Genomic DNA, 23,045 nt, shown 5'->3' with positions numbered 1-23,045 from the left:
AATGAGGAACAATATTGGTTCAGAAAAGTGAGAGTGCTGGGTTCTCCTGTATGGTATATTACCTTTCATGCTGTGGGTAGTTGGTTAGGTTTACAGTACCATTACTGTATTCCTTACTATTCACTGGGGCTTAAATCCAGTGAGACAACTATTGCTTAGAGTGCCATTCTTGCTCATTTAGGGATATCTTGCCATACTGGTCATTGTTGTATTTCACAAGCTTTATAGCCAGATCAGAATATTAATTTCTTTTTCCCTTGGTGGCTACATAGCACCTTCTAATGGTATAAGATCTTGTCCTAAAGGAGGAGGCTCCCACATTAGTTCCAAGATGATTTCTTCCAATACTATGTCCAATGTTTTTGGTGTTTCATCAACAGGACTCTGCTTTCAAGTAATGGGAAACAACCAGGGGCAAGGAACAGAGCCTACATTGTTTTTGGAGACTCCTATATGCCACTGACCAAGAACTTGAAAGGATATTTCAAAGGTCAGGTTTGGAGGTTTTTGTGAAATAGTCTATGGTCATGGAGAGTGGCATTATCACCCTATATGGCATAACTCCATATATATAAGGAGTTATATAATGTATATTATTTATCTCTCCTTCCTCCATCTACCTCTTCATCACCCTTCTTTCACTTTCCCAAACTGATATCCCATCCCTGATTTTCATCTTTCTCTCTCCACAAAACATGCATTATATTATTCCCATCTGTAGAGCTCCTTCTGCTTGGTCCCTCCATTCTCATTCTAACAATTTCTATGAGTACTAGGAGCAAGAGTAATTTTGTTTCTCCTATGATTTTCTTTGTTTTCTAAACATTTAGCTATGAATAGGTAACATCGTTTTGGTTTTTCTTTTTCTTATTTTTCCTTACCTTATATTTCATATGTACATAGAAGGTTTACACTTGCATATATACAAGCTTTACATGTTTTAAAAGACAAATGCAGCTATAGTTGCCTGCCCAAACATTCTAATAAGCACATAATGGGTCAAGAGATATTGCCAGTTAATGACTTCTAGAGAAAAGCATTTTGGTTTTCTTTAAGGGTTTGACCCCTGGTAAGGTGCCCATGTTCCAGTTGATGGGCTAACACCTATGTGTATATGGAAATTACAAACTGGATTTGATGATGCACTGTGACACAGGACGTGGATCTTTGCCTGCTGAGTTTTTTGCTTTGATTGGCTTCAGTACTTTCCCTCTACATCCTTGTACTTCTTTTAGAATAAGAATGCATATTCTGTTCCATGAGTGTTGAATATATGTTAATTTTTTACTTTAGAGAGAGACACTTAAGAGATTGTCTTGAATCTCAATAGATACTCTGCATTCTAAAATATTAAGATTGAAAGATTGTGAGGACTGCTAAAATTAGACTGAAGTTGTGAATCTATTGGAGCCAAAGAGTGAAATGCAGTGGTTTCCATGAGAAGTTTTCCCCAGAGGCTCGGCTATTTAAATACCTGGTCCCCAGTTAGTGGTGCATTCTTGAGGTGGTTGTGGGGAGGTGCAGCCTTCATGGAAGAAGTACATTACTGGGTTCAGTCTTTGATTCTGCATAACCTCACCGTACTTCCTGTTTCTTCTTTCTGTTTCATGTTTGCAATTGAGCATGTGGTTATTTTGCTTCCTGGTCCAAAATGTGCTACCATGTCTCCTGCAGCATTATAGACTCCCTTAATCCATAGGCAGAAATATACCCTTTCTTTCTTAAATTGCATTGGTAATGGTATTTTAGCCCAGTAAACTACACCTTTTAGTTGCCTCTCTTCTGGAGATATTTAAGATTATGTACTCAAGGCTACAGACTCAATTATTGTGGGACTGTGAAAGGCAGCCTATTTTGGTTGAATGAGGCTTGCTCCGGAGAGCCAGTAGGAAACTCTACTAGGGACAGAACAGTGAGCCACATTCCCAGAGACAGGTGCTTGACACCACAGAGCCCCCAACTCTGTAATTCTGTGACTATCAGTCATGCAGATAAAGCCCCAAGCTCCTTGCATTCTGGCTAGACTCCACCCCTACAGTTACCAGACTATATAGCCAGATATGCTCCTCCCCAGTTACCTGGCAACAGCAAGGTAGCCCAACCCACTATAAAAAGAGCTGCTTGGCCCCTCCTCTCTCTCTTTAAGATCTCACCTTTCTTTTTTTTAATTTTTATTAGATATTGTCTTTATTTACATTTCAAATGCTGTCCCAAAAGTCCCCTATACCCTCCCCCCCACTCACTCCCACTTCTTGGCCCTGGCGTTCCCCTGTGCTGGGTCTTAAAATGTTTGTAAAACCAAGGGGCCTCTCTTCCCACTGATGGCCAACTAGGCCATCTTCTGATACATATGCACCTAGAGACATAAGTTCTGGGGGTACTGATTAGTTCGTATTGTTGTTCCACCTATAGGAGCTCTCACCTTTCTTACCCTAGCCCTCCTTCTCTCTCCCTTCCCTCCTCTCTCCACATGGCTGTGGTCAACCTTTTTCCCTCTTTCTACCTTCTCTCTTTCTCTCTGACTTTCTACAATAAAGCTCTAAAACCATAGACTGTCTCTGCTCATCAAGGCCAGCTGTGCTTGAACGATGTGATAGGCTGTCCTTTAAAGAGCCTCGTCTAATCTCCTGCCGGAAGGTCTTCTTGCACTCCATCAACAAACTGGGTCAAGGGCTCTTGCCCATGTGGGAACCACCCAATGCCCCCTCTCTCCCTTCCCTCTTCTCCTTCAGCCCTGGGGATGTCTGAGCCACCCCAGGGCCCCCACTTTGTTCTCAGCTCTTCTGTGTCCAGCAGTGTCTAGGATGCCCGAGATTGAGAACCTGTTATCTCTGGCCTCCGTGAGGCCCAGAGACCTTGGACTGCCCCTTGTCCACCCCTCGATGGGCTGTGTTTCTGTGGCTTCCCACAGCCAGACACCCAGTAGGGGCTGCATGGAAAGCATGCAGCAGTCCTCCCACATCTGCCTACCAAGAGCACTGGAACTCCGGTGGGATGAGAGTTTTCTTCCACTCCCTTTAATCCCCCATGCCCAGTGCCCCACAAGTTATGATCCACAAATAGGAGAGAACATGAGGCATTAGTCTTTCTGGATCTGGGTTGCTTCACTAAGTATATCTTACAGTTATGTCTATCTAGCTGCAAATTTTATAATTCCTGTTTTCTTTACAGCTTAATAGTATTCTACTGTGTATATGTGCCACATTTTTATTATCCATTTATCAACTGAAGAGTATTTGGATTATTGCCCTTAGCTACTTTGAATAGAGCAGCAATGAACATGGCTTAACAAGTATCAGTAGATTCTTCACACATCTATTAGAAGATATACTGAGTTCTTTAAGCATATGGTAAGGTGTGGTATAGCTGTATCATGCAGTATATTTATTTTTTAGCATTTGGAAATTCTTTACATTTGTTTCCATGGCAGATTTAACAGTTTTCAGTTCCACCAACACTAAATAAGAATTCTCCTTTTCCTCCATCCTCACTAGTATTTGTTATCAGTCATTTTCCTGACCTTAGCTATTCTGATTGGGGTAAGGTAAAATGTTAATATGATTTTTATTTGCATTTACATACACACTAAGAGTGAAGAATACCTTTCAAATATATTCCATAACTACTATATGCCTTGGTTTCACCTTTTTTTAAAAGAGGTTACTTTTTGGTTCTGCTTTTTTTATTTCTTTATATATTCTGGATATTAATCTCTGCCAGATGTATAGGTGGTAAACATTCTCCCCCACTCTGTCGGCTCTCTCTTTAGCCAATTGTTTTGCTGCTTTCTAGAAAATTTTTACTTTATAAGGGAGACTGTCGATTATTGGGTTAACATTTAGCAAGTGGAGGCTTATTCAGAAAGAAATTTCCTGCATTTCTATCTTATAGAATATTATTCGTATTTTTGTCTAAGAGTTCCATATTTCAGGTAAGATGGTGAGGTCATTGAGTCCATTTAGAGTTGATATTTGTGAATGATCATACATATGGCTATAATTTCATTAATCTACATTTAGACATCAATATTTCCCAGTATCATATATTTGTTGAAGATGTTGTCTTTCTTCTTTTGAATGTTTTATCATCTTTGTCATGTATCAGATGGCTATAATTACATGTACTGAACTATGGTCTTCTATTTTCTTCAGTTGATTTATATATCTGTTTTTCTGCTAGTACTATGAAGTATTTATCACTACAGTTCTTTACTATATCTTGAGATCTGAAATGGCAATCCTTCAAGCACTGTTACTTTAGCTCATGATTGCTTTGAATCAACATGGTTTTTGTTCTTTTGTATAAATTTTATGATTTTATTTCTATAAAGAATGTAATGCATGGAAATTTTGGTTAAGATTGGACTGAATTTATAAGGTGTTTTTGGTAAGATAAACACAGTTAATCCATGAATCTGGGAGGATTTCTCACCTTCTAGTGTCTTTTTCAATATCTTTATTTAGAGATGTTGCTTTTTATTATAGAGACCTTTCAGCTCCTTGATTTGGTTTATTCCAAGACATTTAATATCTTTTGAAGGCATCAAAAATAGGTGTGTTCTCTTTTGTTAGCATGGACATAGATGTGCTACCAACTTTTTGTAAATTAATTTTTGTATCCTGCCACATTTCTGAAGGTGTATTCTGAAGTGATTTTGGAAGATTACTTATTTATATATCATGCGATTTACAAATAAAATCAACTGGCATCTTCTTTTCCTATTTTTTTAATCCCTTTAATTTACTTCCTTTCTTGTACTGCTCTGGCTAGTACTTCTAGCATTATATTCAAAAGGAGTTGGGAGAGTTCATAGCTCTGTCTTACTCTGAAGCTTTTCAAATTTTTCTCCATTTAGTTTGCTGTTGGCTATGGGATTTTCACTTATAATCTTGATTTTAAGGAATGTTCTGTCTAGACCTATTCTCTCTAAGACTTTATCTTAAGGGTTCTTGAATCTTGTCAATAGTCTTTTCTACATCTTTTGGTATGATCATGTAAGTTTTGTCTTTAAGTTAATTTACATAATTTATCACAATTATTAACTCATATATTTTAGGCCAGCTCTGTTTTATTAGCATGAAGCCAATTTGATCACTGTGGCTGATTACCTTTTTAAAATATGCCTGTTTTCAGTTTGCAAATATTTTATTGATAATTTTTGTGGTTTTGTCAGGGGTATTCTTTCTTCCTTCCTTCCTTTCTTTCTCTCTCTCTCTCTCTCTCTCTCTCTCTCTCTCTCTCTCTCTCTCTCTCTTTCTTTCTTTCCATTTTCTCCTTCTATTACTCCTCTTTCTTGTCCTAAATCTTTTTTTTTCTTTATTTCTACCTGGTTTGGGTATTAAAGTAATAGTGGCAGTGCTTTATATGTTTGTATTTTTGTAGCTAATTTGAGAAGTTTTGGTTGAAACTCTTATTGGAAAATCTGATAGACAGCCTCCCTGACTTTTATGAGTTGGAAAGATTTTTATTATTCTTTCAGTTTTATTATTCATTCAATTTTATTATTCTTTTAATTTTATTATTTTTATGGGTCTGTTAATTTGCTGATGTATTTTTAATTTAACTTTGGTGGTTCAGATGAATCTAGAACATTATCAATTTCATTTAGGTTTCCGAATTTAGTGAAGAATATGATTTTAAAGTATTTTCTTATATTACCCGGTATTTCTTTGGTGTCTGTTGAACTGTCTTCCAGTTTAACTCTGATTCAGTTAATTTGTGTTTCCCCTTTCTTTGTGTTGGACCAAGAATTAATGGAGAAAAAGAAGTATACTTGATTCTCATCAAGTGAACAATTATCCAAGATGACAATAACATCTTAACTTTATGCATCAAACTCTTGCACACCCAATTTCAGAAAACTTACTGTAACAAAACCTCAGGGGCACATTTAAAACACCAAATTTCACTCCCAACTCCATATATTCTTCTTAAAACACACCAAGTCTACTTAGTACTGTCTGTGCATGTGTATAGGCCCATCCACTGGAGGTAGGCAACCTATTTCCCATCACACCCATTAAGGTAGTTTTAGTCTGCATGCAGTCATCATATGCTACTTACTTAGTAGTTGGATTTTTCTGAGTCCCTTTCCAATTCATTCTGGGATTTTAATTGGTTCTGTCATATGTGTATCTTGTGCATACTGTCTCAGCTACTATGGGTTAATGTGTCCAATGGCCCTCTCATATCTGGAAAATGCTGTTTCAAAGAAATCCTCTACTATCTCTGGAATTTACATTACTTCTGTCTCCTATTCCCCAATGATCTCTGAACCATGGGGAGAGAAATGGATTTAAGTTGGATTTCTGTTCCTCTAATAAATACCATGGCCCAAAGAAACTTGGGGAGGAAAAAGTATATTTAATTTTCCAGCTTAAAAATCAACCATTAAAGAATACAAGGCAGGAGTTTAAAGCAGAAACTATGAAATAACACTGGTTTCTGACTTAATCTCAGCTTGTTTTCATATGTAGCCAAGTCCTAACTGCCCAGGAAAGGTGCCACCCACAGTTGACTACATTCCCATATCAATTAACAAACAGGAAAATGGCCTACACACATGCCAACAGGCAATTCTTCAAGTAAGAATCTCTCTCCCTAGGCATGTGAAGTTGACAGTCAAAATTAGACTTCACCAATGTGAGGCAGAGATCCCATTTGGAACTGAGCATTTCAACATCCATGATTCTTTTCAAGTAGATCAACTATAGCTTTCTATACTAATCAACTTCTAATACATAAAGAATTTTCCGAGGAGATGGTTAATAGTCACAATAAGTATAGATACAAAGCTGAATATTTAGGGGAAATATTAATACTATGCCCATTATGCAGAATAACAGAAATAGGTTCTCCCTTAAAGTGTATGTCCTACCCATTTTGTGAAGTGGACCTTGATGTGATAAGAAGGAAGTTGACAACTGCCATAATATTTATGTGACTACAGCATCCTTCATCTACCTTACTAGCAATCTCATTATTGTAGTTTTCAGGGTTCATATATGAATAGGAATGCTGACAGCGTTTGTTCCCCAGTAGAATGCATAGGTAATCATTAGGTTTGAATCTTTCAGGTCAATACCAGCTTGGTACTGGCACAAAAAAAGATAAATATATAAGCAGAATATAATTAAAAATCCAGATAAAGCTATGGACATAGTGTAACCACAGGGTCCAACTTAGTGTAAGGTGTAGAGGAATCTTTGTCCAGCAATATGGCTGCTCTGACAGGGATCACATCCAAAGACCCTCTAGATGTGTATGACCTTTAGTCCCTCTGACTGAAATACAAACACACATTCACCATGTTGTTTATACTCTACAAATAATTACATTAAAATGAGTATGTTAAAGGATACCAGATGATATATGTTTGGTATACCTTACTTTAAATAGTAGAGCATAGATATTAGAATGTGAGATGCTACATATTATACATTGTAATATGATCTTAGAAAAATTATAGAAATTATGCAAACTATAATATATTGATATATTCACTACAATAAAACATATCAAAATGGAAACAAAATGTTCAGAAAATGAGATATAAGTGAAATGAGTAGGCGATAAATTATCCAATTAGAAGAGAAAAGATGCCATAGAATGAATAAACTAATTGAGAAACAATAAGTGAAAAAAATTGCATACTGTGGCACCTTCATAAGAAGAATTATAAAATTATTGAAAGTTTATTCATAGACTTCCCAAGTCTAGGATAGAAATAGATTTTCAGATAGGAATCCTACAAGGCTCTAAATAGACTGGACATAAAATGATTATGCAGGACCATTTTGACTAGTGTTAAAGTGAAAAACAAATGGAATTTTAAAAGTGGCATAATAAATAAGTGAACATTTCCTTTGCTATATCACACATATGGTATAGAAATATATCAATAGAGAGATAGCTCATCATAGATGCTACATGCCAAAAATTATTGATAGGTATTCCCCACTGACAAAAATGAGACAATTCAAGCCAAGTTAAAATATAAAGGCAGATTTATTGGGGCAGCTCTAGGGTGAATTCACCTACCACACAGGAAGGGGGTCATTGAAGTCAACAGAGTGAGACAGAACAAAGGGGGAAGAGAAAGAGAGAAAATGAATGGACAGAGAGAGGAAAGAGGGGGTGGAGAACACAGGGAGCAACATATCTGTATTATTTACTGAAGAACTTCTAGGGGAAATGAAGCCAATCCTCTGGCTGGAAAGTTCAGAGTAGAGGAGTAGAGGGCAGGTATGCTAGCCATTTCTCATAATAGGTAGGGTCTGAGGGTTTCTAGGAGAACCTGGAGGCCAGGTCTGCTTTGGTATGTAAAGTGTACATCTCAGCCATTTGTAACCAGTTGGATCCTATATTTAACAGTACAAAAAGTGTAAGATTTCAATCAAGAATATTATATCCTGGAAACTTAAGCAGCAATGGAGCATATACAATTGCAAAGATACATATATAGCCAAATAGAATATAATAGAAATAATATATAGGTCATATAAAACTAGAGCACAAAAGTTAAAAGATGGAAATTTTAAGAGTAATTAGCCAGGCATGGTGGTGCACACCGAAGTCTTAGTACTAGAGAGGCAGATACAAGTGGATCTCTGAATACTAGGCCAGCCTGGTCAAAAAAAAGTGAGTTCCAGGACAGTGAGGGCTACACAGAAACCCCTGTATCAAAAAACTAAAACAAAACAAAAGTAATTACAATTCTCCAAACTTAATAATATATTCAAAATATGAAACAGGTTGATTACTTCAAGCATGTGTGGGGTAGTACAAAAGTTTACCTTAAAACATGTAATTGATCAACTTAAAATTCATAGTTAAAATTTCAATAATATTTATGAAAGCTCAAAGTAACCATGAGCCATTGTAGATATAAAAACATAAAAAGAAAATAGAGATAAAAAGAAATAAAGTAAAAACCAATCAAATGATGGTCACATAAAAGAATATAGGATTAAAGGAACTCAGAAAGGAAGCAATGAAGATTAAAATTAAGGAGCTAAGATAGGATTTCAATACATACATTAGACACTTTGAACCAAACTGTCATTCAAGAATGAAGACTCACACCAGTCAGAATGGCTAAGATCAAAAATTCAGGTGACAGCAGATGCTGGCAAGGATGTGGAGAAAGAGGCACACTCTTCCATTGTTGGTGGGATTGCAAGCTGGTACAACCACTCTGGAAATCAGTCTGGTGGTTCCACAGAAAATTGGACATATTACTACCAGAAGATCCAGCAATTCCTCTCCTGGGCATATACCCAGAAGAAGTTCCAACTTGTGATGAGGACACATGCTCCACTATGTTCATAGCAGCCTTATTTATAATAGCCAGAAGCTGGAAAGAACCCAGATGTCCCTCAACAGAGGAATGGATACAGAAAATGTGGTACACAATGGAGTACTACTCAGCTATTAAAAACAATGAATTCATGAAATTCTTAAGCAAATGGATGCATCTGGAGTATGTCATCCTGATTGAGGTAACCCAATCACCAAAGAACACACATGATATCCACTCACTGATAAGTGGATATTAGCTCAGAAACTTAGAATATCCAAGATACAATTTCCAAAACACATGAAACTCAAGAAGAAGGAAGACCAAAGTGTGGATACGTTGCTCCTTAGAATGGGGAACAAAATACCCATGGAAGGAGTTGCAGAGACAAAGTTCAGAGCTGAGACTGAAGTAAGGACCATCCAGAGACTGCCCCACCTGGGGACCCATCCTATATACAACCACCAAACCCAGACACTATTGCATATGCCAGAAAGATTTTGCTGACAGGACCCTGATATAACTCTCTCTTGTGAGGGTATGCCAGTGCCTGGCAAATACAGAAGTGGATGCTCACAGTCGTCTGTTGAATGGAACACAGGGCCCCTAATGAAGGAGCTAGAGAAAGTACCCAAGGAGCCAAAGGGGTCTGCAATCCTATAGGAGGAACAACAATATGAACTAACCAGTACCCCCCAGAGCTGTGTCTTTAGTTGCATATATAGCAGAGGATGGCCTAGTTCGTCATCAATGGGAGGAGAGGCCCTTGGTCTTGAGAAGATCATATGCCCCAGTACAGTGGAATGCCAGGGCCAGGAAGCAGGAATGGGTGGGTTGGGGAGCAGGAGGGAAGGGTCTAGGGGGCTTTGTGGATAGCATTTGAAATGTAAATGAAGAAAATATCTAATAAAATATACAGTCAAAAAAAAACAAAGAATGAAGATGTGCTTATACCAACTTCAACTTAGTTAAATTAAACTTAGTTCTCTTGATTCTATGAAATGAACTTAGTTCACTTGACTCTGTACATATGGCATTCTGAAGGATACAGTAATAAAAGTCATATTAATATGATTGTACATCTAATGTACAGTCTTTTCATGGTTGGTTTGGATAATGTGTCATATAATAATTGTTTATAAATAACGCTATGTTCCAACTTCTCCAGAAACACTTTAAATATCATCAAATTTTATGTGTATTATACCTTGCCAGATCCTCCAACAGAAGTCCCTTTAATCAACAATGTGAGTTTGTTGTTGTAAGCTACTTCTATAAAAATGCACTTACACTGTTGAATCTAAATTACTGTTGGCATCTATTTCCTCAAACATGACTGGTTTTACTCAATGGGGCTATATCAAATATTACATGCATTCTATCAGCGACACATTCCAAAATTTATTTCTCTTGCTTTGTTTACTAAAAATTAATGTTTTTGTATTTTTCAAAATTTTGTAAGTGTATATAATGTATCATAATCATGTTCACCTATAAATTTCTCCCTTCATCTTCTCACCAGGGTCTACTATTATATAACAATGCCCAAGATCAAAGCCTTCCATTTTGAAGAGAATCCTGTTAAAACACAGGGTGTTTACAAGGAGGTCAAATGCTCTATTCTGCAAGGAGGAAGCTCCTTAAATCTCATTAACAACTCAATAGTTGAAAGAACCATACATACCAGTCCTTTCCTCCCCAAGTATACTCATAAGGAGTAAGGACTGCTGAGAGACACTAGTATAGAAACAGGAGAGAAGTCACTACTATAGTTTAATAGCTTAAAAGCAACTACAAAATCAAACAAAAAGAAAAATCCAGCGCTTCAATTACTGTACCTCAAAAATGCAATAAAGGGAAAACCTTAGTTTTATGTTTTGGGTGGATAAACCAAACAGCAGTCCACACCAAGGTGATTCCACATGAGAGAGGTTTATTAAGCAGGGATGGCGAGCAGCGAAGCAATTAGAAGAGAAGAGCAGAGAAGGGGAGAGAGAAGGAGGAGAAAGAGAAGAGAAGGGGGGGGAGAGAAGAGAGCGAGGAGGGGGTGAAGAGAAGAGGAGAAGAGAGAGAGGAGGGGGTGATCCCCTAATTTATATGGAGAATGAATGACATCACACCAATGAGGGTGGGGACTGAGCCAGGTGAGTTGTGGGATTGAGGGTCGTTGTCCTGGCAACGCAGGTCCAGGGTGCTAACACTTAGACCCTTAAACTACAGAGAACTACATATAACAGGAGATTAAAATTTGTAGTAATCTAAATCTAGAAGCAGAAATAACAATTAGAACCAGTGTGAGATGAGAAAAACTGAAATACAGTTGAATTATTGGAAACTTCAAGTAGACAAATTTGTGGGTTTAGAAGTCTATGAGGATCCCTGTATATCTTTGAATTTTAATTCCTGTAACTACCAGGTATTGGCAGAAAGATCAGAGAAAAGTCCCCACAAGCATCTAGTGGTCAGAAAGAAGAAATAATCTCTTTAAAATACATTTGAGAAAGACGACAATAAAAAGAAATTGTTTTGCCAGATTTTAACTTATTATGATTTTTCTTAGAACCTACCTAGTATAAAGGAATAAAAACTTCCAAATCCATACTGCTCTAGACTTCTGTGTGGAAACTGAAAATACACAATAGCAATTCCCTTTATTCATCTTGTTGCACTAAAAGTAGCTAATAACCTTAAGGTACTTGAGAAGTTCACAGCTGAGGGGCAGACCTTATTAACAGGCTGAAACACCATTGTGGAAGAACGTATTTTCTCTCTCTTCGTGAATCACCTTCCTAAATGTTTGTTTATCAAAGATTCTTCTGGGTTACAGAGAAAAGCTATATGCTTACTATACATCTGGAAGAGATAAAAGCACTCTAACAAACTCAGAAAATACATAAGACTAACATAAATGTTGAAATGTTAAGTCTCTGGCAGGCCCAGCTGTTAAGGTATTTTTTCATCAGTTGCTACAAGGAAAATCTATGAAAATATATAGGAATCTGTTTTCTCTAATATTCCGTAATCAATGTACAGAGTCAAGAAAAAGTGAAAAAACAAGGAAGGAAGGAAGGAAGGAAGGAAGGAAGGAAGGAAGGAAGGAAGGAAGGAAGGAAGGAAAGAAGGGAGGGAGGGAGGGAGGGAGGGAGGAAGGAAGGAAGGAAGGAAGGAAGGAAGGAAGGAAGGAAGGAAGGAAGGAAGGAAGGAAACCCAAATGAGGATCAAACTATAGAAATCAAGTCCAATGCACCATAGGTATTATTTACCTCACAAATTTATTAAAAACTACCATAAAACATTAAAAGAAATTCATATAATATTCACTATCAAAGTGCAAACTTTAAACAATAAATTAGAAAGCATTCCCATTTTAATATAGGAAATAGTTTTTTCCTCAGTAGGTAATTGTTCATGCACAGACTCATAATGTGTTAAATAATTGACTGTTGAATATTCAGGTTCCTAAGGCTCAGCAAACATTGTGGAAGAGAAAGCAGGAAGAATGTGAGAGTTTGAAAGGGACAAGACCAAGATATTGGACTCAAAAAATCACAACAAATGTGATTACTCACAGGAGATTCAACCCTTCAACATTCCATTCTGAATGGCTTGGGAGGTCTTATTTTCTTCCCATGGGGGAGTATTGGCAGTTTGTAGTTGCCAGCAGAAAGGAAGGCAATTGTTAGTTGACACTAGTTAGCTGCTCATGTTCTAGGAATTAATTTCTGCAAGTACTCATATACACAATCTTAAATTCAAGTTAGTCAAGGTGGTGGATCATAACAGAAAGAGAGAGACAGAGACAGAGAGACAGAGACACAGAGACAGACAGAAACAGTAAGACAAAAAGAGACAGACAGAGACAGAGAGACAGAGACAAAGAGACAAAAAGACAGAGAGAGAGATGAAATGACAAAAAGTTCTTGATTAAAAGATGGGGTTTAAAGGTCATATACACAGGCTGGTAGGAGACCCCAGCACATATGTAGCAGATGTGCAACTCAGTCTCCATGTGAGTTCCCTAACAACCTGAGTAGGGAGATGTCTCTAAACCTATAGCCTAACTGGTTTCAGTTTCCAACAGGGCTGCCTTGTCTGATCTCAGTGGGGGAGGATGCCCTTAATCCTGCAGACACTTGATGTGACTGCATGGGAAGAACTGCAAGGGGGTGAGTTCCCTTCTCAGAGGAGAAGGGGAGGAGGGAGGAAGAATGGGGGAAGGGATTCAGTGTAAGGGGACTAGGAAGAGGGATAGTATTTGAGAAGTGAATTAATTAAACTCAAGAGTCAAAGCTTTGATTTTAGGGAATAATAAAAATATAAGTGTAAAGCAATCCTACAAAATTACAAAATAGAGTAGAAATCAATTTTTAATCCAAATGTTCCATAGATTTGGCCCTGTTAATTCAGAAAAACTAATCTGACACAAATTACTGACATTACAAATGAAGAAGGGACATCACTATAGATTCCTTTAACATTGAGATTATAACAAGACTATGAACAATTTTATGAGACCTTTTTCATTGATGATTTTTATTTGAAGGGAATATGAAGATGTTATGGGGGAAATACATCACTGGTGCTTAAGGGCATAGGCTGGAGCATAGGATATGTCCTCAGCACTAGCTGGCTATGCAACTTCAGGTAGGTTATTTGAACTTATTTGTTTTTATTCTCTCCTTTTCTTTCTTTTTTTTTATTAGATATTTTCTTTATTTACATTTCAAATGTTATCCCCTTTCCTAGTTTCCCCTCTGAAAATTCCCAATCCCCTCCCCCTGCTCCCCAACTCACCCATTCCTGCTTCCTGGCCCTGGCATTCCCCTATACTGGGACATAGAACCTTCACAGGACCAAGGGCCTCTCTTCCCATTGATGAACTACTAGGTCATTCTCTGCTACATATGCAGCTAGAGACATGAGTCCCACTATGTGTTTCCTTTGATTGGTGGTTCTCTTCTCTTCTCTTCTCTTCTCTTCTCTTCTCTTCTCTTCTCTTCTCTTCTCTTCTCTTCTCTTCTCTTCTCTTCTCTTCTTTCTCCTCTCCTCTCCTCTCCTCTCTTCTCCCTCCCCTCTCCCTCCCCCTCCTCCTCCCCCTCTCCCTTCCTTTCCCCCTTCTTTTCTTTTCTTTTCTTTTCTTTTCTTTTCTTTTCTTTTCTTTTCTTTCCTTTTCTTTCCTTTCACTTTTTATGATTCTTGTCTCATATGGTATATCCTGATAGCAGTTTCTCCTCTTTTTACTCTTTCCAGTGTAAGGGTCCATGATTCACCATGAGTTGCTGGACTAAAATTGTATGTAAACACAAAGAGGGTTTTATTCAGCAGAAATCTAACATGCTGAGGTCTCTCATCACAGAGATAGACAACCAGGTGAGCTTGCAGGCCTGACTTAAAACACATTAGGGGATTCCAGGGTAGGTGATCTTTATCTTACTCCATCTCTAGTGACATTCCATTACCAGGGTAGGGCTGGAAACTGTTGCTGGGGAAGTCTAGAAATTGCTGCTGACCCATTGTCCTTGCCGCAGGGCAGGTGACTGGGCAGCTTCTGGGGCCTGGACTTGCTTGGGCTTGCCCACTTCTTGGAAGCAGAGCTTTATGTCTGAACTGCCAATTTGAAGCCTGTCATGGAGTCAGCCTGTCTCACCACTTCCTTCCTGACGCACCCTCTCTCAACCAGCAAGAAAGACACAACCACCAGTTTTTCTAACAGCAGTTTATTCAGCAAGCTTCTTTCTTCATCTCCCTCTTCATCTCCCCCGAACCCTGGGCTACAAGCCCTTTTATACTCTCATCTACTCCAATCACAGCAGGCCATGTCAACTTACCAGGCGCGTGGCCTCAGCCAACCAGAAGAGCGGGAACATATCACCACCAAATATGGACCTGTTTACCACACGCTCCATAGCCAACAGGTGCCATCTTTTAAGGTACGGCTTCGGGTAGCCCAGGGGAGGGGCCGTAGCCTCCTACACCTTCCCACCCCCCCTCCTATCTGCAGGTACTTACATTTTGTCTCCCATTAGAAATGAAAGGTTTCTAAGAGATAATGACTAAAAATAAGACAAAATAAAATATAATAAGATAAAACAGAACTCGTCACATCAAGACTGAACCAGGCCAAACAACAGAAGGAAAAGACCCCCAAGAGCAGGAATAACCATGGTGCATGCTGTGGCAGAGGTCCATCTTGGTGTCTATGATCTATACTGCTACTGGAGGCCAGGTGAATGTTTGTGGTCCATGCTGTCACCAGAAATCATGTAGAATCCATGATTCATGCTGCTGCTGACTGAAAAGGACAAGGAAGTTTCTTTTGCAATAGTATCAATAACTGTAGACTTACAGTTGACAATGAGAGACATAGGTTTCTGTGACAACCTGACCTCCCAACCTAAAATAGAAACAATATAAAAAAGAAGTCATTGAAGAAAACTCAAAAAATTGTTATAGGGATGGTAAAGTATATAGTTCTTCACAGCTAATGGCTTCTAGTGGGAGTGGGAAAGGACTAAGTTTTCTTTAAGAAGCTGGGAACTGGGAATTTGACTGTGCTCCAGTGAGTATATGGGCCATGCAAAATAGACTTGGTATTTTTACTTCTTTTTCTCTGGGTGGAGTTCACAAGGATAGGGGGGTGGACTTGGGAGGACTAGGAAGTGAGTGTGTTTGGGGGTGCATTATGTAAAATACACTAATAATCAATAAAAATTATCTTGGGGATAAAAAAGAATCAGAGCTTGTTCCAGACCTGGTTTGGCACTGTGCTTGCTACTTCACTCTCTTTAAGTTCATATAAACTTTGTCCATGTTGACTAAGATGGCTCTGTTCTCCTGATGTCTTCCGTCCGCTATGGCACTTACACTCTCTCTGCATCTTCTTCTGCTGGGTTTCCTAAGCTTTTCAAAGAGGTATTTGGTGAAGACTCACTATTTTGAGTCTTGTGTTTCGAGTACAGACATACACTCTGTCTCTTTCTCTGATTCTCTCTCAGTAACTCTATATCTCTGTCTCTGCCCCCCTCTCCCTTCCTCGCTCCATTTGTCCCTCCCTCCTCTATTTCTATACTGTCTGGCTGTATACCTCTGCATCATTGGTTCTAGTATGCCAGGATGATGAAGGGGGAGGTTTTTATGATGATGACGGAACAAGGCACTAATTTTAGGTCTATAGACTCTGGATCTTGATCACCTAAGCAGTGTAAAGTATTGGTTCCATCTCATGGAGTGGATCTGAAGTTGATTCAGGCCTTGTTGGCTACTTCCACAAGATCTTTTTTTATTAGATATTTTCTTTATTTACATTTCAAATTTTATACCCATTCCTGGTTTCCCTTCTGCAAACCACCTACCCTCTCCCCCTCCCCCCTCCACATGATCACTAACCCAACCACTCAAACTTCCTGGCCCTGGCATTCCACTACACTGTGGCATAGAGCCTTCACAGGACCAAGGGCCTTTCTACCCATTGATGACCTACAAGTTCATCCTCGGCTACATATGCATCTGGAGCCATGGGTTCCTCCATGTGTACTCTTGGTTGGTGGTTTAGTTTCTGGGATCTCTGGAGGCTCCAGTTGGTTGATATTGTTGTTCTTCCTATGGGATTGCAAACCCCTTCAGCTCCTTCAGGCCTTTCTCTAACTCCTCCATTGGGGACCTCATGCTCAGTCCAATGACTGGCTGAGACAGTCCACTTCTGTATTTGTCAGTCATTGGTAGAGTGCCACAGGAGACAGCTATATCAGACTCCTTATCAGCAAGCACTTGTTGGCATCCACAACCATGTCTGGGTTTGGTGACTGTTTATGGGATGGATCCTCAGGTGGGGCAGTCTCTGGATAGCCTTTCCTTCCATTTCTGCTCCACACTTTGTCTCTGTAATTCCTCCCATGGATATTTTGTTCTCCCTTCTAAGAAGGACCCAAGTATCCACACTTTGATCTTCCTACTTCATATGGACTGTGAATTGTATCATGGGTATTCCGAGCTTTTGGGCTACTAAGATTTATTAGTGAGAGCATACCATGTGTGTTCTTTTGTAATTGGGTTACCTCACTCAGGATGATATTTTCTACTTCCATCCATTTGATTAAGAATTTCAAACGTTCATTGTTTTTAATAGCTAAATAGTAACCCATTGTGTAAATGTACCACATTTTCTCTATCCATTCTTCTGTTGAGGGACATCTGTGTTCTTCTCAAATTCTGGCTATTATAAATAAGACTGCTATGAAATAGTGGAGCATGTGTCCTTATCTCATGTTGGCATATCTTCTGGGTATTGCTGGATCTTCCGGTAGTACTATGTCAAATTTTCTGAGGAACCAGCAGACTGATTTCTAGAGTGGTTGTACNAGCTTGCAATCCCACCAGCAATGGAGGAGTGTTCCTCTTTTTCTACATCCTCACCAGCATCTGCTGTCACCTGAATTTTTGATCTTAGCCATTCTGACTGGTGTGAGCCGGAATCTCATGGTTGTTTTCATTTGCATTTCCCTGATAACTAAGAATGTTGAACACTTCTTTAGGTGCTTCTCAATCATTCAAGCTTCCTCAGTTGAGAATTCTGTTTAGCTCTGTACACCATTTTTAATAGGGTTATTTGGTTCTCTGGAGTCTAACTTCTTGAGTTCTTTGTATATATTGAATATGAGCCCTTTATTGGATGTAGATTTGGTAAAGATCTTTTCCTAATCTGTTGGTTGCCATATTGTCTTATTGACAGTGTCCTTTGCCTTAGAGAACCTTTGCAACTTTTTGAGGTCCGTTTTTTTTCAATTCTTGATCTTAGAGCATAACCTATTGGTGTTTCCCCTGTGCCCATGTGCTTAAATCCCTTCCCCACCTTCTCTTCTATTAGTTTCAGTGTATCTGGTTTTATATGGAGGTCCTTGATCCACTTGGACTTGAACTTTGTACAAGGAGGTAAAAATGGATTGATTTACATTCTTCTATATGATAACCACCAGTTGATCCAGCACCATTTGTTGAAAATGCTCTTTTCCACTGGGTGGTTTTAGCTCTGTTGTTAGAAATCAAGTGACCATAGGTGTGTGGGTTTATTTCTTGGTCTTCAATTCTATTCCATTAATCTAACTGCTTGTCACTGCACCAATACCATGCAGTTTTTATCACAATTGCTCTGTATTTCAGCTTGAGGTCAGTAATAGTGATTCCATCAGAAGTTCTTTTACTGTTGAGAATAGTTTTTGCTATCCTAGGTTTTTTGCTATTCCAGATGAATTTGCAAATTGCTCTTTCTAACTCTATGAAAAATTGATTTGGAATTTTGATGGGGATTGCATTGAATTTGTAGATTGCTTTAGGCAAGATGGCCATTTTTACTATATTAATCCTGCCAATCCTTGTTCATGGGAGATCTTTCCATCTTTTTAGCAATTCTTCAATTTCTTTCATCAGAGACATGATGTTCTTGAGTCACACCAAGATTGCTACATTCTTTTCAGTAGTGACAAGCGCCAACAGGCCCCAAAATCCTGGGCGCTGTCCCAAGGCAAAAAGTTCAAGGAAACTCAGNCTCCTGGAATGGTGGCATTTTGTATAACGAATGCTCCAATGTCCTTGCTTTAGTTGGAAAACAGATCCATGTGCTTTCCTTTAATACATAGCCATATCAGATCCTGGGCAGTCAGTCCTTGAGCTAACCCTTGGGTCTAGACAGCTAGTCACTTCCCTACATAGGAATTTATCACTCTCTAGGAAGAAGGAAGTTTGTGATCTAAAGAGGAACCAGGGTAGACACTTAGAACCATAGGTAGCTGAGTTACACCCATACATAAGCATTACAATGGCCTAGGGACTGTAGGAACTATGGCAAGGGCTTCATGCCCTTGCACCCAGCTACTAACTTTAGGTGGAGATCCCAGTTGTTAACATTGAATTTATCCCAGTTCCTGCCAGCCCTTCTAGGTTTGCATTCCTCTGTTTTGCATACTTACTTCCCTATTTTCTCTTGTATAAATAGTCTGATGCTCAGTTTGAGAATTCGCATTCAGATACCACACTCTCTTGTGTCCATGTCTGTTTGTCAACCCACATTCGCCGAATCCTTGCTCACCTGCAACCAGAGACCCGTTCCCCGCAGATCAGGGACCCCAGAAAAGTCCATCTGCGGCACAAGATATTCTATATTATTTGTGATTACAGTAAAGGCTCTTGTTTCACCAATTTCTTTCTCATCCTGTTCATGCTTTGAGTAGAGGAAGGATACTGATTTGTGTGAGGTAATTGTATATCCATCTATTTTGCTGAAGTTGTTTATCGGGTTTAGGAGTTCTCTGGTGGAAATTTTGGGGTCACTTACATATATTATCATATCATCAGCAAATAGTGGTATTTTGACTTCTTTTCCATTGTGTGTTCCTTTGACCTCCTTTTGTTGTCTAATTGCTCTGGCTAGGACTTCTAGTACTATCTTGAATAGGTAGAGAGAGAGAGTAGGCAGCCTTGTCTAGTCTCTGATTTTAGTGGGATTGCTTCAAATTTCTCCCCATTTAGTTTGATACTGGCTACTGGTTTTCTGAATATTACTTTTACTATGTTTAGGTGTCAGCCTTGAACTCCTGATTTTTCAAAGACTTTTATCATGAAGGGGTGTTGGATTTTGTCAAATGCTTTCTAAGCATCTAACAAGATGATCATGTTTTTTTTTTTCTTTGACTTTGTTTACATAGTGGATTATATTGATGAATTTCTGTATATTGAACCATCCCTGCATCCCTGGCATGAAGCCTACTTGATCATAATGGCTGATCATTTTGATGTGTTCTTGGACTCAGTTTGGGAGATTTTTTTTGAGTATTTTTGCATTGATATTAATAAGAGAAATTACTTTGAAGTTCTCTTTCTTTTTTGGGTTTTTGTGTGGTATCAGAGTAATTGTGGCTTCATATAATGAGTTGGGTAGAGTTGCTTCTGTTTCTATTTTGTGGAATAGTTTGATATAGATACCAGATACCAAAATTAAGTCAGGATCAGATAAATGATCTAAACAGTCCCATATCCCCTAAAGAAATAGAAACAGTCATTAATAGTCTCTCTCTCTCTCTCTCTCTCTCTCTCTCTCTCTCTCTCTCTCTCTCTCTNACACACACACACAAACACACACAAGCCCATGACAAGATCGGTTTAGGTCAGTTCCTTCACCTGTTTGGTTGTGTTTTCCTCTAATTCTTTAAGGGTTTTTTGTTTCCTTTTAAAGGTCTTCTACCTGTTTGCCTGTGTTCTCTTGTATTTCTTTAAGGGAGTTATTCATATCCTTCTTAAACTCCTCTATCATCATCATGAAATGTGATTTTGTCAGTCTTATTTTTCTTGTGTGTTGGGGCATCAAGGACTTGCTGTTGTGGGAGAAGTGGGTTCTGATGCTGCCATGTAGTCTTGATTTCTGTTGCTTATGTACTTGTGTGCTTATCTTTTGCTATCTGGTTATCTCTGGTGCTAGCTGGTCTTGCTGTCTTTGACACTGACTTGTCCCTCCTGCAAGCCTGTGTGTCAGTATTCCTGGGAGACCAGTTCTGTCCCAGAGGAATTTGGGTATTGGAGCTGTGGTATAGGTTCAGCCCTGGGGTGCAGACAGAGATCAAAAGTATCCTATCCCCAGCTGATCCTTGGTTACTGTGTCCTGATGGCTCTGTGAGGGTCCCTCTTGGACCAGGAATTTGAATAGAAGTGGTGGTCTTACATGTGCTTACAGGTATGTAGGCACTCCTGTTAGACCAGCTCTCTCCCAGCTATATTTGTGAATGTAACTCTGTGTCACAGGATCAGCTCTGAGTACAGAAGCCTCCTATCCCAGGCAGCACCACCTCCCTTGGTTCATGTGTCCTGAGGGTTCTGAGAAGGTTCCTCTGAACAGCATTGGTGGTCCTACCTGCACTCACAGGCCTGTCTGTACTCCTGGGAGGCTCACCCCCTCCTGGTGCTATTTAGGTATGGAGCCCTGTGGCAAAGGATCTGCTAAACAGGTGGAGACTGAAACTTGAAGGCTACCATACCAGGCTACCCCTTGGTACCTGTATCCTGAGGGTTCTGGGCAGGCTTCTCTGAACAGTAAGCCTCCCATTCCAGGCTGCCCCTTGATTCCTCCTTCCACATGTTCTGTGTCACAATTGCCCCATCTTATCTTGTAGACAAGACATATTGTAGGTCAAAGTTCTGTTTTGTTTTTTGAATGAGTTAGTGTTTATGTTTCTCTTTTGGTATCCTTCAAAACACTTTCTAACACCAGAGGAACTAGAATGTAATGGTGAAGGCTCCACATATGCACCATCTCAACTTCTCCACATTGAATGAGTTGTGTGGGCGTTATACTCAGCAAGGGAGCCCCACTGTCAGTTTCCATGGAACAACCCAATGCTTGGTAACAGCCTGAATTGTTGGGGATTTCCATGGAACTCCCTTGGAATGCAACCCAGTCCTGGTACTGAAAACATCATTTGATTATAAAATATGGTCTCTTGAGATTCTGTCTCTCCTAGTGGACATCTTGCATAAAGAGCTACAGTGAACAAGTAAGCTTCCTGGATACAGCCCATGGTCCTGCTCAGCTGCTATGGGTGAGCTCTGGTGTGGCACTGCCCCAGAGACTTCTCCCAGAATTGTTTCTTGCTACTGATATTCTTTCTCATGTTTGCCATTGCCATACTCATTTATTTGGCTTGGTGTGAGTGAACACCAAGAGACTCTCACTGCCTAGAACTTGGCAATGATTACTTCCTGGGTGATGGATAACCCATTCTGTTGGTCAAGTTTCTTGCATATCAACATGAATATGAAAGTTCTTGAAATAATGCTGTCTAGTTGGAACAATGATTTTACAGAATTTCTGACTTCATTTAAGTAGTTTTAGGAAATTAGCTTAATTTAAATAATTTTGGCAAGTTATAGTAGTTGATAAAAAGTATAGTTAGGAAATTAAGATAGTTGATAGAAACTTTTAAGTTATAATCAAGAATAAAGTGTGTCTCTTCTTGATAGAATGGCAAAAGCTGCTTGAGTTAAAGAAAGGATGACAGTGAGCATTCATGCATTACATGCATGTTGAGGAAAGAAGATTAGGTTTGGAACAAATTAGTGATCAAAGAAAGCATATATACTCTAGGTTGGGCCCGAGTTCCTTGCTCTTGTGATCTAGGGATGAGCTAACAGGTTTTCTATGTCCACCAGGAAATAATAAGGTTATAATAAAGAACAAATTATTCTATTAGGAGTATAAGAACAGAAAACAGATAATTAGCCAGCCTAGTGGATCCAAACTTCAAAAATAAGACATAAGATAGATGACTTGCTCCATAGTAAGTCCAGGTTGTAAGCATAGGGAGAAACTTGCTACTATATACTTGTCCTGCTTAAACTTTGTTAATCAATGACTAAAAGATTACTGCTTTGATGTCAAAATGAGCTTTTGGAAAGAAAGATAGATGAGAACAGTTTAGTTAGACATATTCCATATAAGAAATATGTAATCAATATTCTGCTGTAATTTCCTTTTGTGTAATGATTTTAATCTGTTTTTTGAAGAGTATATCTTTGTTGTGACTATCTCTGGAAAATATGTAACTTGTGACTATGAGGCAATTTTCTTCCTAATAGGAAAAAAAATACCTTTGTATTAAGATGTATAAAAGGGGGTAAAGAAAAGAACTAAATCACTGGAGCTTATGTTTGCTTCAACCTCTCTCTCTCTCTCTCTCTCTCTCTCTCTCTCTCTCTCTCTCTCTCT

This window comes from Mus pahari, chromosome X (genome assembly GCF_900095145.1).
Source record: "Mus pahari chromosome X, PAHARI_EIJ_v1.1, whole genome shotgun sequence".
NCBI lineage: Eukaryota > Metazoa > Chordata > Mammalia > Rodentia > Muridae > Mus > Mus pahari.
This window is presented reverse-complemented; position numbering follows the sequence as displayed.